The 12899-nt window shown below is 39.2% G+C and overlaps 1 pseudogene; it reads right to left on the bottom strand.

Moving 5' to 3' along the window:
• LOC123797425 (pre-mRNA-splicing regulator WTAP pseudogene) overlaps nt 1-12899 on the bottom strand; it is a 47255-nt pseudogene extending 34356 nt beyond the window's left edge.

The raw sequence follows: 12899 nt of genomic DNA, 5'->3' as shown, positions 1-12899 counted from the left end.
GTAAGAGACACCATTATTTTATGCAGCACTAAAAAAAAATGTTGCCAATTAAGTATGGCGTGATGCGCTCTTGTCACTTAGAATTCTTATTTTAACCTACTGGAATGTGCTCTTCTAGGGTCATTTACACATAGAAGACATGTGACTGGTGATCATGATCTTGACCTCTTTAATACCTTTAGCACTGACAACTTATTCAAGAACACCACAGTTTAATTTGCATAACACTGTAGTCTCATCCTTACCCCCTGATTGAATCACATGTTGCAGGAAGTTAGATGGCTTCTGCTCAAAGTCAGCAGGAAGTTCAATGGAAGTCCAATGCTTTAATGCTAAATCCTACACAATGAACGAATCAGTAATGCCAGCCTCTTATCGCTTTGACATTTCTTTCATCTTGTGCAGATTGTATTTTTCAAATACAGCTGTGACCGTAGCTCCTAGCCTATATAGCCTTCTAGGATTTTGCTCCCCAATCAAAAGGTAAAGTTAACTTCCTTCCCATTGAATCTGGGCAGTCTTCTGACTTGCTTGTGGCCAACAGAACACCTCAGAAGTGATGCCTCACAACCTGTGAAGCGAGGTTATGAAGGTGACTGAACTTCCATCTTGCTCACTGGACCACTCCCTCTGAAAGCCTTCAGCTGCCATGTAAACAGTCCAACTGCCTCAGGGCCGTCAAAGCATTTCAGAGCCCAAAGAAACCCATGTAGAGGGGCCACAGGGAGAGGCTCTGGGACTACATGAAGTGAGACAGATGCCCGGCCCGCCCCCAGGTGCTGCAGCTCCCTGCAGCTCTACTTTCCTTGTGACTGTGACTGCATGACAGACCACGAGCCAGAACCACCCAGGCAAACCCTTCCTGAATTCCTGTCCCAATGAGACTCCGAGAGACAAGAAAATGATCAGTGTTGCTTTAAGCCACTTGATTTGGGGGCTGATTTGTTACATAGCAAGAGATAACTAGAATACATCTATTCCTAGGAATCTGGCAATTTCTCCTACCTTTAGTTGAATTGCTTGATTTGTACTCTGCATTTCTTTTTCAGGTATCTCAGTAACAAAACATAAGTAGCTGCATCTACTTGTGGGTATAATTTATGTAAAGCATTTGAGTGGCTGCCTCACAAAAAAATATGAACTTGTGGTCATATTTACTTAATTAACATAAATATTTGCTTCACTAACATATATGCCTTCAAGCACTATATCCATGCCTCTAGCTGTATGGTTGATATCTATCTATCTATATCTATATCAATCTATATCAATATATAAATACATATATCAATATATATCAATATCTGTAGTATCCTCAGTGAACACAACCCAGCTGAAGTGAAGACAATTTGAACCCCCATGGCCAAGTTCAAGGTTGTGCAGACAATCACAACCAAGTCATGACAACCACCTGGTTATTGCTGAAAAAGGATGTCACTCATTTTAAGATACACCCCAATTTTAAGATGTTAAAATGTGAACTTTTGGAATGAGAGTAAATGAAGTATGGCATTCTCTGTGCCTCTCTCGTGGCAGGTATCATACAGAAGTTGCTTTGCTTTGTATTTTAAGTATTTGTGTACACCAGTGTCGTAAGTGCAATTTGGATCACTTTGTTTACTTCTATAACTCTAACAGTTCCAAACTTCCTGTCATGGATAACGCTTTGCTATGGGTGAATCAAATAATCCTCCAGATAGACTCTACTTTAATATCACACTTTGGGACCTCAAGTCCTCAGATCTGGTTCTGAGACTTGCTCAACAATTTTTGCTTATTTCTGTCTGGCTATGAGTTTCACTTCCCACCATGATTATTCCAAACCTGTCCTGTTCTTAATTTCCCAAGCTCATTCCCACCAACTTGAGAATTGATAAGTAAAAAGGCCACAGGGGAAAGAACCAAGATTTGGTGGCAAACAATGTTGAGTTTGCAGACTGTGTGGCCTTTGGTAAGCAACTTAACTTCTCAAATCTCCAGATGTTTTTGTAAACTGGGAGTATCATTACCTTCTTGGAAGGGCTGGAGTAAGCACTAGGTAAAAGTGTTATGTAAACTACCTAACATTAGAGTGCCAAGCCATAATAACCTTAGTTCTATTTTATTCCCTTATACCACCATCTCCCTCTATTGCCTCTTATTTTGTAGGAAAGATAAAGATTATCTTTTCAATTGCTCTCTATTTCATCCAAAAATTTACCTATATCTTTATTGTACCTGTCTTCATTGCCTCTTATCTCATCGAGAATATCCCTATTCCTTCAGAGAGTGTGAACATAATAACACTGTAGTATCTCAATATCTTCACAGATAGATAAGGCGTAATGAAAGTAGCCGCTCATGGGGTTGTTTATTAGGATTTAATCAGTTACTGCCTCTTAAAACTTTAGGTCATTTCCTGGCACATAGTAAGTGCTAAATAAATGTTTACAATGAGTCCTGACATCTTGATTTTCTCATACCTTGCCTCTGGCAGTGAACAGGCTCTGCTTAGTGGTAAATCCAAATGACTTGAGGTAGAGAATCAGAAGGGAGATGATGAGCTAAGCTTAAGTTTGTGTAGTATTAGAAAGAACTAGAAATGGTGGTCAAAGAGGTGAAAATGACTTCTCTGTCACTTTAAACACGGCCGGATTTTTCTTCCATTTGTTAGTCCCATCATTGTTGTTTTTCCCTAGTCTCTACCTTGTAAAACCTAATGCAAACTGTCTTTTGAATAAACATTCAATAAATATTTGTTGATGAACAACTATTGTTTTCAATAAGTCAATGAAAAATGGAGTTTGTCGACAGAATTTTACTTTAGTCAACTGTCAGGTGTACGTTTTTAAAACTCACAGAACTTACTCCATGGATACCAGGACTTGGCCCAGGTTCCTAATCGTCTTGCATCCATATGTATATCCATTGGCCTAGAAACACCTAACACACTTGGTGGTGATTCTTCTTTTTTTTTTTTTTTTAAAGATTTTATTTATTTATTCAACAGAGATAGAGACAGCCAGCGAGAGAGGGAACACAAGCAGGAGGAGTGGGAGAGGAAGAAGCAGGCTCATAGCGGAAGAGCCTGATGTGGGGCTCGATCCCAGAACGCCGGGATCACGCCCTGAGCCAAAGGCAGACGCTCAACCGCTGTGCCACCCAGGCGCCCCTTGGTGGTGATTCTATGGCAAACCATCAACCCCTTCTCCTCCAATGAGTATATATTGCTTAGTTTTTAAGATACCACTTTCACCTTTAAGGATATAACAAAATGCAAAAGTTTAATTTCATTTTCTTCCAAATAATGATTAAATTTATTAAAGTTTTTTAAAAAGATCTTTCATTATTGGATTTTCCAATTCATAAGCATTGTTTATTCATTTCTCCTATAACTTTGGACTTGATTGACATGGGTTTAAACTCACTGTTACTACCTTGTAGAAGTTATTTTACCTTACTGTATAATTGCTTTCTTCATATATAAAATACTATCTAGGAGGTAATTTTGAAGATTACATGAGATAAGCTTGAATCAGGTAAAAGGGCACCTTGAGTACAAGAAGTGATTTAACAAAGCTGAATTTCATGGCACACATTTTCCAACTCCTCCTGACTTTTTTTTTTTTTTTTTTTTTTTTTTTTTGCTTTTTCCTTTTTGCTTTTGTATGTGAGCAGGACTACAGGGAGAATTTTAGAATGCTGTCAACTGTGCATTTTACCTTCTTGTGTCTGAGCTTTAGAGCATTAAAACAACAAAAAAATTGCTGACATTTCTGGAATCTGATTTGAAGTCCCTATCTATTCAATCTCTAACAATCCATATATGTGTGTAAATATTTCTTTCTGTCTTTTTAGAACAGAGTTTTCCTCAGCTTATCCTGCATTAAAAGATATGCTTTAGATGATCTTTCCTGATAATCTAGGAGACAGGATAGAAACCATATCCAAGCCTATATAAACTTGATTAACAAAGCCTCTGAGATTACTACAAAGTACTCTCTAAATTTATATCCTAAGCTCCTGAGGTATCTAAGGCATTATCTACAGTTATTTTAAATAAAAATCCTTCCGGGTCTCTGTAAGGAAAATCAGTAAATTTATTAACAAAACACAATCCAAGGCCTCTAAGATGACAGTGGAGAGATAGTCTTCACATTGTGAAAACCAAGGGCAGTGTAGACCATGTTTCCAATTGTTATCTCCAAAATCCACCAGTGCCTTGACCATCTCTTTTTCATCCCTCTTGCAATCTGTCTGCTGACTTCCAGGGAATGGGACTCTGCACCTCATTTAAAATTCTAGCCCAGGAGAGGCCAGTAGCACAGTAGTACCTTCCTTCATGCCCTGTGGCTCAGTTCTGGACTTCGTTAGTTCTAGAATAACAAAAGGCTATACACTAAACACACACACATATGCAAACACACAAAACAGGGTAAGTATCTGAAATATTTATCTCCTGATATTGGATATACCACCCAGGAACAAATTTAAGGCTCCCTACTTCCTGAGTTCCATATCCAAGAAGACTGAGAGAGTAACAAACTCCATCTCTTCCACAGAAAGCCCATTTTCTCTGTTCAATAATTCAGGTGTGTCTACCTCTTCTCCACTATTGACACTAGAACCTCTCTTCTTTATGTCCTTGTGGAACTCACTATACTTTATTCAACAAACATTTATTGAGTACCTACTATGTGCCCAGAATAAATCCAGAACACAGTCTATGAGCTCTATCTTCCGAGTCACATTTCTTCTAGTTCTAGTCTATTTTGTTAATTCTCAGGAATTAACTAACTCCATGGTTCATTTATTTAAGAATATTAATTTATACTTATCATTCATACAGACAGTATTCAGCTGTAATAACTCAGCTATTGTGACACTCTTCTGTATGCAACAAGAATAAAGAATCTGTTTCTATATGGAGAAAATGTGATTTAAATAAGATGCTTGGAATCCACAGTTAGACCTTTCAATAAACAAACTGCCAATGGCACAAAAGAGGCACTGACCTTGTCATTAAGCAGCCAAGAGGCTTGGAATAAGTCATGTATCCTCACTAGAATTTAATTTCTTTATATGTACCATAACAGGTTAGCCTGATGACCTCTCTGGACTTCTCTCTAAAATTTGATTCTGCCATGTGTCTCATTGTTAAATATGTTTTGCTATTTTGTTTAACATGTAAAATAAGGGACAATATTTTTAGAGAAAGCAATCGGCTGCTGAGCCAGCCAGTCACATTTATCAATCCCAAACTACGTGCTTCTCACAGAATTCAACACTGATGGGGATCAGCATGTGCCTTAGTTTGGGTTCCCCAGAAGAAGACTCCAAGCAAGGATTTGTAGTTAAGTCATCTGTGAAGGAAGTACTCCCAAGCAGAAACTGGGAAGTGAGGTGGACGTGTTGGATAAGGAATGGAAGAAGCCCAGCAAAGGTGCAGATCCTGAGCCAGGCTATGAAGTGTAAAATATGCCTCAGGGTGTGTCCAACTCCAGGCAAGGAGACTGGGCTTCATGCTCATGTACTGAAAGGTGATGGGGTAAGGCCTGCCCTGGAGAGGATGTAAATACAAGACAATTATGGCCCTCTGAACAAAATAGCAAAGCAGCTCCAGGAGCCTGAGGGTGGTCTTTGAGCAGCATCATAGGGACAGGCCACTGCAAACAAATGGAGAACAAGCAATGGGGGGGACTATGGAAAAGGAATCCCAGGGATCTTGGCAGAGCACTCCCTATATCCACTACAGAGCCTATCAGTTAGGATGCTTTCAGTTACTCGCAAGAGAAAGCCCAATTCCAACTGTCCTAATCAATACAAGGAATTTATTGGCTTTATTTGGAAATAGCGTAGGTTTCAGGTATGGCATATTCTGGGCTCCAGCACCCTTTTCTTGCAATTTTCCAGGGTTTTGTATCATCTGGAAGTTAATTTGTCCAGGGACAATCAGTATCACTACTTTTCCTTCATATTTTCTCTTTCCCAACAGTAAAACAATAGTTTAGAGCTTTACTCCAACTGGAATATATTAGGTCAAATGTCCTCTCCTGAATCAATGTCTGTATGTTCCCATGACTGACTAAAGCCAAGATGGTGTCAATCAAGAACATGGCTGTTACTACAAAAGAAGTGAATTGACTCAAGGAACAAGAAATAAGATCCATTGCCATATGTGCTAAACCAAAATCCATATATCTTCCTCCCCATATCCAGGTTACCCAAATCTACTCCTCAGAGTGGAAGCAATGGTTCTCAACTAAGCTACATGTTGGACCACTTGATGCCTGGTCTCTCCTTTAGAGACTCTGATTTCGTTAATTTAGGTGTGACCTGGCCATAAGAAGTTCCTAGTGGTTCTGAACAGCAACCAAAGTTGAGAACCCCTAGTCTAAAGGGAGACAATCAAGTCTCTTCCAGTTACTAGCACCTCCGATGCAGGATTTCTAGGTGAAGCCTTTTTTTTTTTAAATCAAATTCTGACATAACTCCTAAGGATCAGTAATAAGTCAACAGACTCAAGTTACCCATTCCCCGCACTTCCCAGCACACAACTGATGGAGAGAAGATGGTAAGTTACAATACAGATTTCACTTGTAAAAGGGACAATAGGAAGCAACATGGAGTGGTTATTGGTTCATAGCACATTCCATAGCCTGCTGGACAGGAACACTGAGTGATTCTTGCCTTGCATGAGGAGTGAATGGTTTAGTTGGCCAATCTTGTAGACCCTAGTTCTACTCTCCGGGACTAACTTACCTATTCTTTGTCTGGTAGGGTTATACCAAAGATGGACATTGGGGAGAATTCTCTTTTCGGGCCTGTATCACCTTGGGGCCTATCTGGAGATTGTCCTAGGGATGAATAAGAGCCTAACCCTTTGCTTGGGGTTTCTTTGGAAATTCTAGTTACTGGGAGAGGATTAAGGATTAGATTTCCTTCAGATATCAGCTTTGTCTCCGTGATGGCTACTCCATCCTGCTTTTGCTCCAATTGACCTAGCCCTAGGCACAGAGTTTTATTTTATTTTTTTAAAGATCTGGTCAGTCTCATCTGGACTTTTACCAGTTGCAGAGAGTGCTTCTTTCAGAAAAGCTATATTGCTTTAAATTTCTTTTTCAGATTGGTTAGTTTTAGTCCATACTTGTCTCTCTCCTGAAGGATTTTAATGAAAGCTGAACATTTTCCTATTAAATCACTGAATATTGCAATTTTGGCTAGTGCTTGAACTCTATTGTAAGGTACAACAGGCAATCATTTAACCAGTTATATAATCATTAAACCAGCTAGATATAATTATATATATTGTGTATATAACACAATGTACATATTATATGTATATAAAATAAAATTTACCAACTTCCAGTCATAGAAAAAGATTTTTCCTCATTGCTCTGCTTACCTAGATGCAGACAGTACAATATTTTAGGATCTATGATGTGTAAGACACCACCCTTAGCACTAAATTCTGTACCTGGTAGGATGCTTTTGGTTACAAATAATCAAACACCAAAACATCACTACAATCTGGCTTAAATCATGAAGGGAATTGATTGGCCCATGTCACTGACAGTGAAGAGGTGGGAGATGGGAGGCAGTACAGTTCGAGGTCTAGCTCCATTTCCTGCTGTTCTTCTTATCCCTTCATCTTTATGGATCAGCCTCACCCTCAGACTGTCTTCCCTTGTGGCCATAAGGTGGCTGCAGCTAATACTCAATCTCTCTCCAGATCACAGGTGGTGAGCTTCAAAGGCAGTGGGCAGAAATATTTCCTTATCGTTAAACAAAACCCAGAGTTTCACTCTCACTGGATAAAGTTAGATCACATCACCACCTCTGGGTAGTAACTATGGTAGGTAGGATGGGGCTGCTTTGATAGACCCAGGCCAATGGCTTCCCACCCAGTAACTGGAGGGGAGTGAACCCAATGGACATTGCTTGGCTGCTTGTCAATGCCTGAAGAGGCGGCCAGCAAAGAATACATTCAGAAAGAGAAAAAAAAAATGGCATTTACTCATATTTTGGATGTAGATGAAAAAACACACAACATAAATGAAGAACTCCTATTTTCAAGAGCTTCCAAGTGAAAAAAAAAATGTATCAAGGTCATAAAATAATCCCTTTGTGGTCTTAGTGAGTACTTTTGTTTGTCTTGGAAAGCATTAGTGTCAAAATCTATGAATCTGATTTTTGGAGCTTTTCTGATCTCCAGTAAGTAAACACATAATACTTTAAACTTACAAATGTTGCTATTTAACTGTATTTTTATACTTTTAAAAAATATCCATAAAAGTAGTGAATTCACACAACTGCTAAATCCCTAGGTCCTTAGTAAGCACGTTATTACCGTATCACTGCATTGCTGTATTAGTGCTAATGCTATAATCATAACACGTGGCAAAATCCTGGGAACCAAAAGGTTAACTCTGGGGATGAGGAATGCAAGTTTGTTGACAACCCTGCATTCACAAAAGCGATCCCCCCCAACCGTTATCATTTTCAACGCTTTCCCCTCTCTCTGCTTCTTTTTATTCCTAAACGATACAGCTTCAACACGATAATCTACATAAAGCACCCCCATAATCATATTAAGATTAAGGAAAATAGGTATGAAACATTTTATTTATGCTTAGTGACAGTAAGCAAAGAGGAAATAGGCAGAAGAATTTTTGTGACAGTTTGTATTCCAACAAATAATCACATGGTTTAAAGTGTACTCCCAAAGCAGATTATACATTTTACACATTTAATTATAATCATACTTTCCTCTTATCTGATATGAATATCTTCAATTTAAATATCAGCTTAATTGATGCCTATCATTTAATAATCATACTATGATTCAGGCCAATTATAACAATTCTTTCCTATAAAACTAGAGTTGTTAGACGAATGTCGAGGAGGAAAATGTTTAAATCCTGACATAAAAATGTCTGTGATAAAACCAGGGGCTTTGAATTTCATGGTCCTTTAATATTGCCTTTGAAGTAATGAAAAAGCCATTTTCCACCACTTGCTTCAAGGACTCCACTAATAACATCTTCCACAAAAGACCGATCTTTTTTAAAGAAGGATATTGTGACGTTATTTTAAAGCATTTAAAATTATATAACAAACTTTTACTGGAATCTCTCAGTCTACCTTTTTCATTCTCCGTAATGAAATACTTGTTAAACAGGTTACTTCATCTTAACCTTATGGAAATGCCGATGACAGAGCATCCATTATTTAATTCAGTTCCAGAAATAAAGGATAACAAGTTGGGGGTGGTAGAGAGGAAGGATGTTATAAATAATTTAAAGAATTGGGAAAAAGGTTTCTCTTTGGGTCTAGACTTCAGGTTCATCTTAGGTGGCAGGAAAATGGTGAATTGACAGCCTTGTACTCATCCCTGGTGGACACTTGCCCTTCACATCAACCTCCCCTTTAGGATGGCTGGCTGTCCACTTAGGAAGGGACCTGGTGGCAGAGAAATCACCAGGGCTTAAATGGGTCAACAGAATCAGCAGCGATCTTTGCAGATGCCTGTGTGTTAAGCTCTGTGTGTCCTCAATAAAGTCAGCCACACCAAGAAGTGGGATTTTGGGAACTCCTGGAATAGGGCTGTCTAATTAAAAAATGGTTCAAGATGAAGTATCCCAGGAGCACAGAAATCCAAGGAGAAAATGAGTTTCTTCTTTTAACTTCATATGAGATCTTTGGCAAGGAAACTGCAAAGGGTAATTATGCAAAATGCACCTGAGGATGCCACAGACCGTCTAGGCTGAGGGAAAGGTGACTTGTAGCAATAGCCCCAGACTTTGGGTTTGTGCAGCCCGATTTTCCTGGGAGGATCAGGTACCAGAATGGGGAGTGATTCTAGGGAGAGACCAGTGAGGAATCAGAGGGCAGTTCTACCAGTCAGCGCTGAAAGGAAGAAAGGAAGAGGGAAAGAGGGAAGGAAGGAAGGAAGGAAGGAAGGAAGGAAGGAAGGAAGGAAGGAAGGAAGGAAGGAAGGAAGGAAGAAAAGGAAAGAAAAGAATAAATGAACTAAGTAAAAATCTGTCTAAAGAAAGACTTCCCTGCAGTAATGGTGGAGGGCAGTGTGGTTTTTCCCTTCATCACATACACTTCTTCACTGGTTCCCTTCCTTTTCATGGGAAGAATAATAGTACCCAGATTTGAACCACTGTCAGGACTTCAGAATAGTGCCTGGCATATATACAGGTTAGCAATCCTCCTCATTGTTAGAACCTGATTTTATCCATTTACAGATGCTGATGGTGACTATCTCTTAGAATGGCCAAATGGACGAGCCAGCATAGCATTCGTACCAGTGTAAGTGTTAAAGAACAGTTTCCTAAATATTTTATGACCTCATTTCATTGGAATCATTACATTCCACAACACTGCCTGGGTCAGACCTAGTTCTATAAAATGATATAGATTCTTATGTTCCAGACCAAACGAGATGAAACTTCATCTTGAAACCTTTTAAAATTAGCTGGCCCTATTCTAGGAGTGTCCACAACAAATAACTTCAAATGGGTTATCTGAGAATGACTCAAATTTCTTCAAGGCAGGAATGTCTTTTAAATGTCATTCTCTTCTGCTGAAATTTGAGTTGATTCCTTCTTCTTGTCTTCATTTTGTTTTATTTATAAAAGCTGATCTATGTATAAAATATTCCCAATTTTTCCTGTTGGGAATGAGGGAGAGGTTACATCTGAGTTAGCAGGTGGCATCATATAAAAGACAAGATGGCCAATTTATTTCACGGAACACAAAATCATAAAATTTTAGTGCTGACATGGGCCTCAGAAAACGTCTAACCCAAGTACTTCATTTAAAAAGTGAGAACAAAGAAGCCACCTACGCCATATGCTTAGTGAATCAGAAATGTGGTCATTAATATAGCACAGTAATAGAGCCTAAATAAAGCCATATAAGTATAGCTATATAATATATAAAGCTTATATACAGCTAAAATAGTGAAGACTATTTTGATAACTGTGATGTATAAAAGGCATCAGATTGGTAATCTTGGCTGAGGACTTCTTGTTAAATTGTAGCCAGAATTAGACCCATCATGTTTTCCATAGTGGTAACCACTCCATTCACAAAAGTATGAAGGATCTAATCTTGGTAGCAATCACCACGTTTAATTTAAAGAGGGGGAGGAATTCTTAAAATATTTTTTACGTTAGAGAATTTATTTGAAGTTATAGTCAAGACATAATTTTTTTTCAAGGCACATTTAATTTAATATCAAGAGTGCAAGGGCAACCCTCAGGTCCCCTCCCTCCTCTGGAGCTTCGTACTATCACTTCGCTATTGCTCAATAAATATTGCTTTGCTGCCCACCACACACACACACACACACACACACACACACACACACACACACACACACAAAGTGCAATAGAAAATGCCTAAATACAATGAAAGAAACACATTCCCACATTAACATCAATGACAATGCTCTTTTCAACATGTGCCTGTTGCAGGCAATGGGGATTTAATTTCACTACTGAAAAGAATAACACAGTGAGTCTCATCACAGCCAATATCCTACTACACTCTAGCAGTGAAACGAATGTTTATAATGCTTCCAATAGTTTCAACCTGAAGTTTGATAGCATGCCTTTATACTTGTACAGTCTTACTAAGATTGTCTACAGCATTAGAACCATTCAAGGAACAAACCATTGATTAAAGCCACATTGATTTAAGGCTCAATCAAATAATATAGAGCCTCAAACTAAATGGTTGAATATATGAACTACTTGTACTGACATCTATTATTTGATTCTCTCGTGACAATTAAATTGGTTCTTAGCAAAAAACAAAAACAAAAACCTCTTTAAGGGCAAAATTCACCTCACTGGAGTTTTGACCCTGAAGTTCAACAACAATCACGAAGTCCACGGTCTTATTGGCAAAACTGATACACAGTGTCTCTAACTCACGATGCTCAAGGTTAAGAACATATTCTATTTTTACATTTTACTGGAATTTTACATGTTCAATCCATGATTTCAAATCTCTACGTTCTCATTCCTCCAAACTGTCTGAAGACACAGTGTGCCACAGACTTAAGACTTTCGTTTTCCCCTCTATTTTCTTTACAGAAAAATGTTCCAAGTGTCTACATGTTCTGGAAGGGGAATTTTTCGGAGGTGGCCCCTTCTTTGGAATAGTTCAAAACCATCAGTCCTTTGAAACAAGGGGAGGGGGGAAGAGTATAAGGCTGAAAGACAGGGTTCATCCGGTAAGTTTTATCTTAACCATTACAAGCTGGATAGTATAAGAATGAGGCCTTTTTTAGCTCCAAATGTCCGAGTCTTGGTGTGGAAACTGAGTACTTGCATGTCCCCCACCACACCTCTCTCAGAGTGGGACTGTCAGGGAAGTCTTGACTGGGGAGTATCTCGTAACCTGCCAGGCACTCAGTTCATTTTGGGCTCGTTCCTGTTTGTCTTTAGTCTGTTCCAACTCACCTTTCATGTTTAGGAAGAAACAAGCTGATCACTGGGTCTGCCGTTGTTGACCTCAGGCAATGCTAGGCTACTGGACTTGCTTGAGGTGCTGGATTTGAGTAGGCCACTCCTGCTCCCCTTGCTCCTTGGTTGCTAGTTGCAGTTCAAGGATGTTTGCCTCATTGCTGCTTTAGTGTTTCCCCAGACCCCCCTCACTCAGTTACATCACTGGAATTAAGATCTGTGTCCTTGCCCTCCAAAGCTTGGACATATGTTTCCTATTGCCTCCTTCTTACAGTTAACTCATCTCGTGGCATAACCGTGAAGTCTGTTTCACTCAGTCGAACCTTTTTGGAAACAGGTTCCTCCATGGTCATCTATCCTCCAGATAGAGGCTGCGTTGGCACCGCCCAGTCACATAGGTCAAGGCCACCAGCCCACACTACCGCTGGCTCCCCA

The sequence above is a fragment of the Ursus americanus genome, chromosome 11 (genome assembly GCF_024610735.1).
Source record: "Ursus americanus isolate L20-20 chromosome 11, mUrsAme1.1.p, whole genome shotgun sequence".
In the NCBI taxonomy this organism is placed as follows: domain Eukaryota; kingdom Metazoa; phylum Chordata; class Mammalia; order Carnivora; family Ursidae; genus Ursus; species Ursus americanus.
The sequence above is the reverse complement of the archived record's forward strand: the minus strand, read 5'-3'. Positions and strand labels throughout refer to the sequence as shown.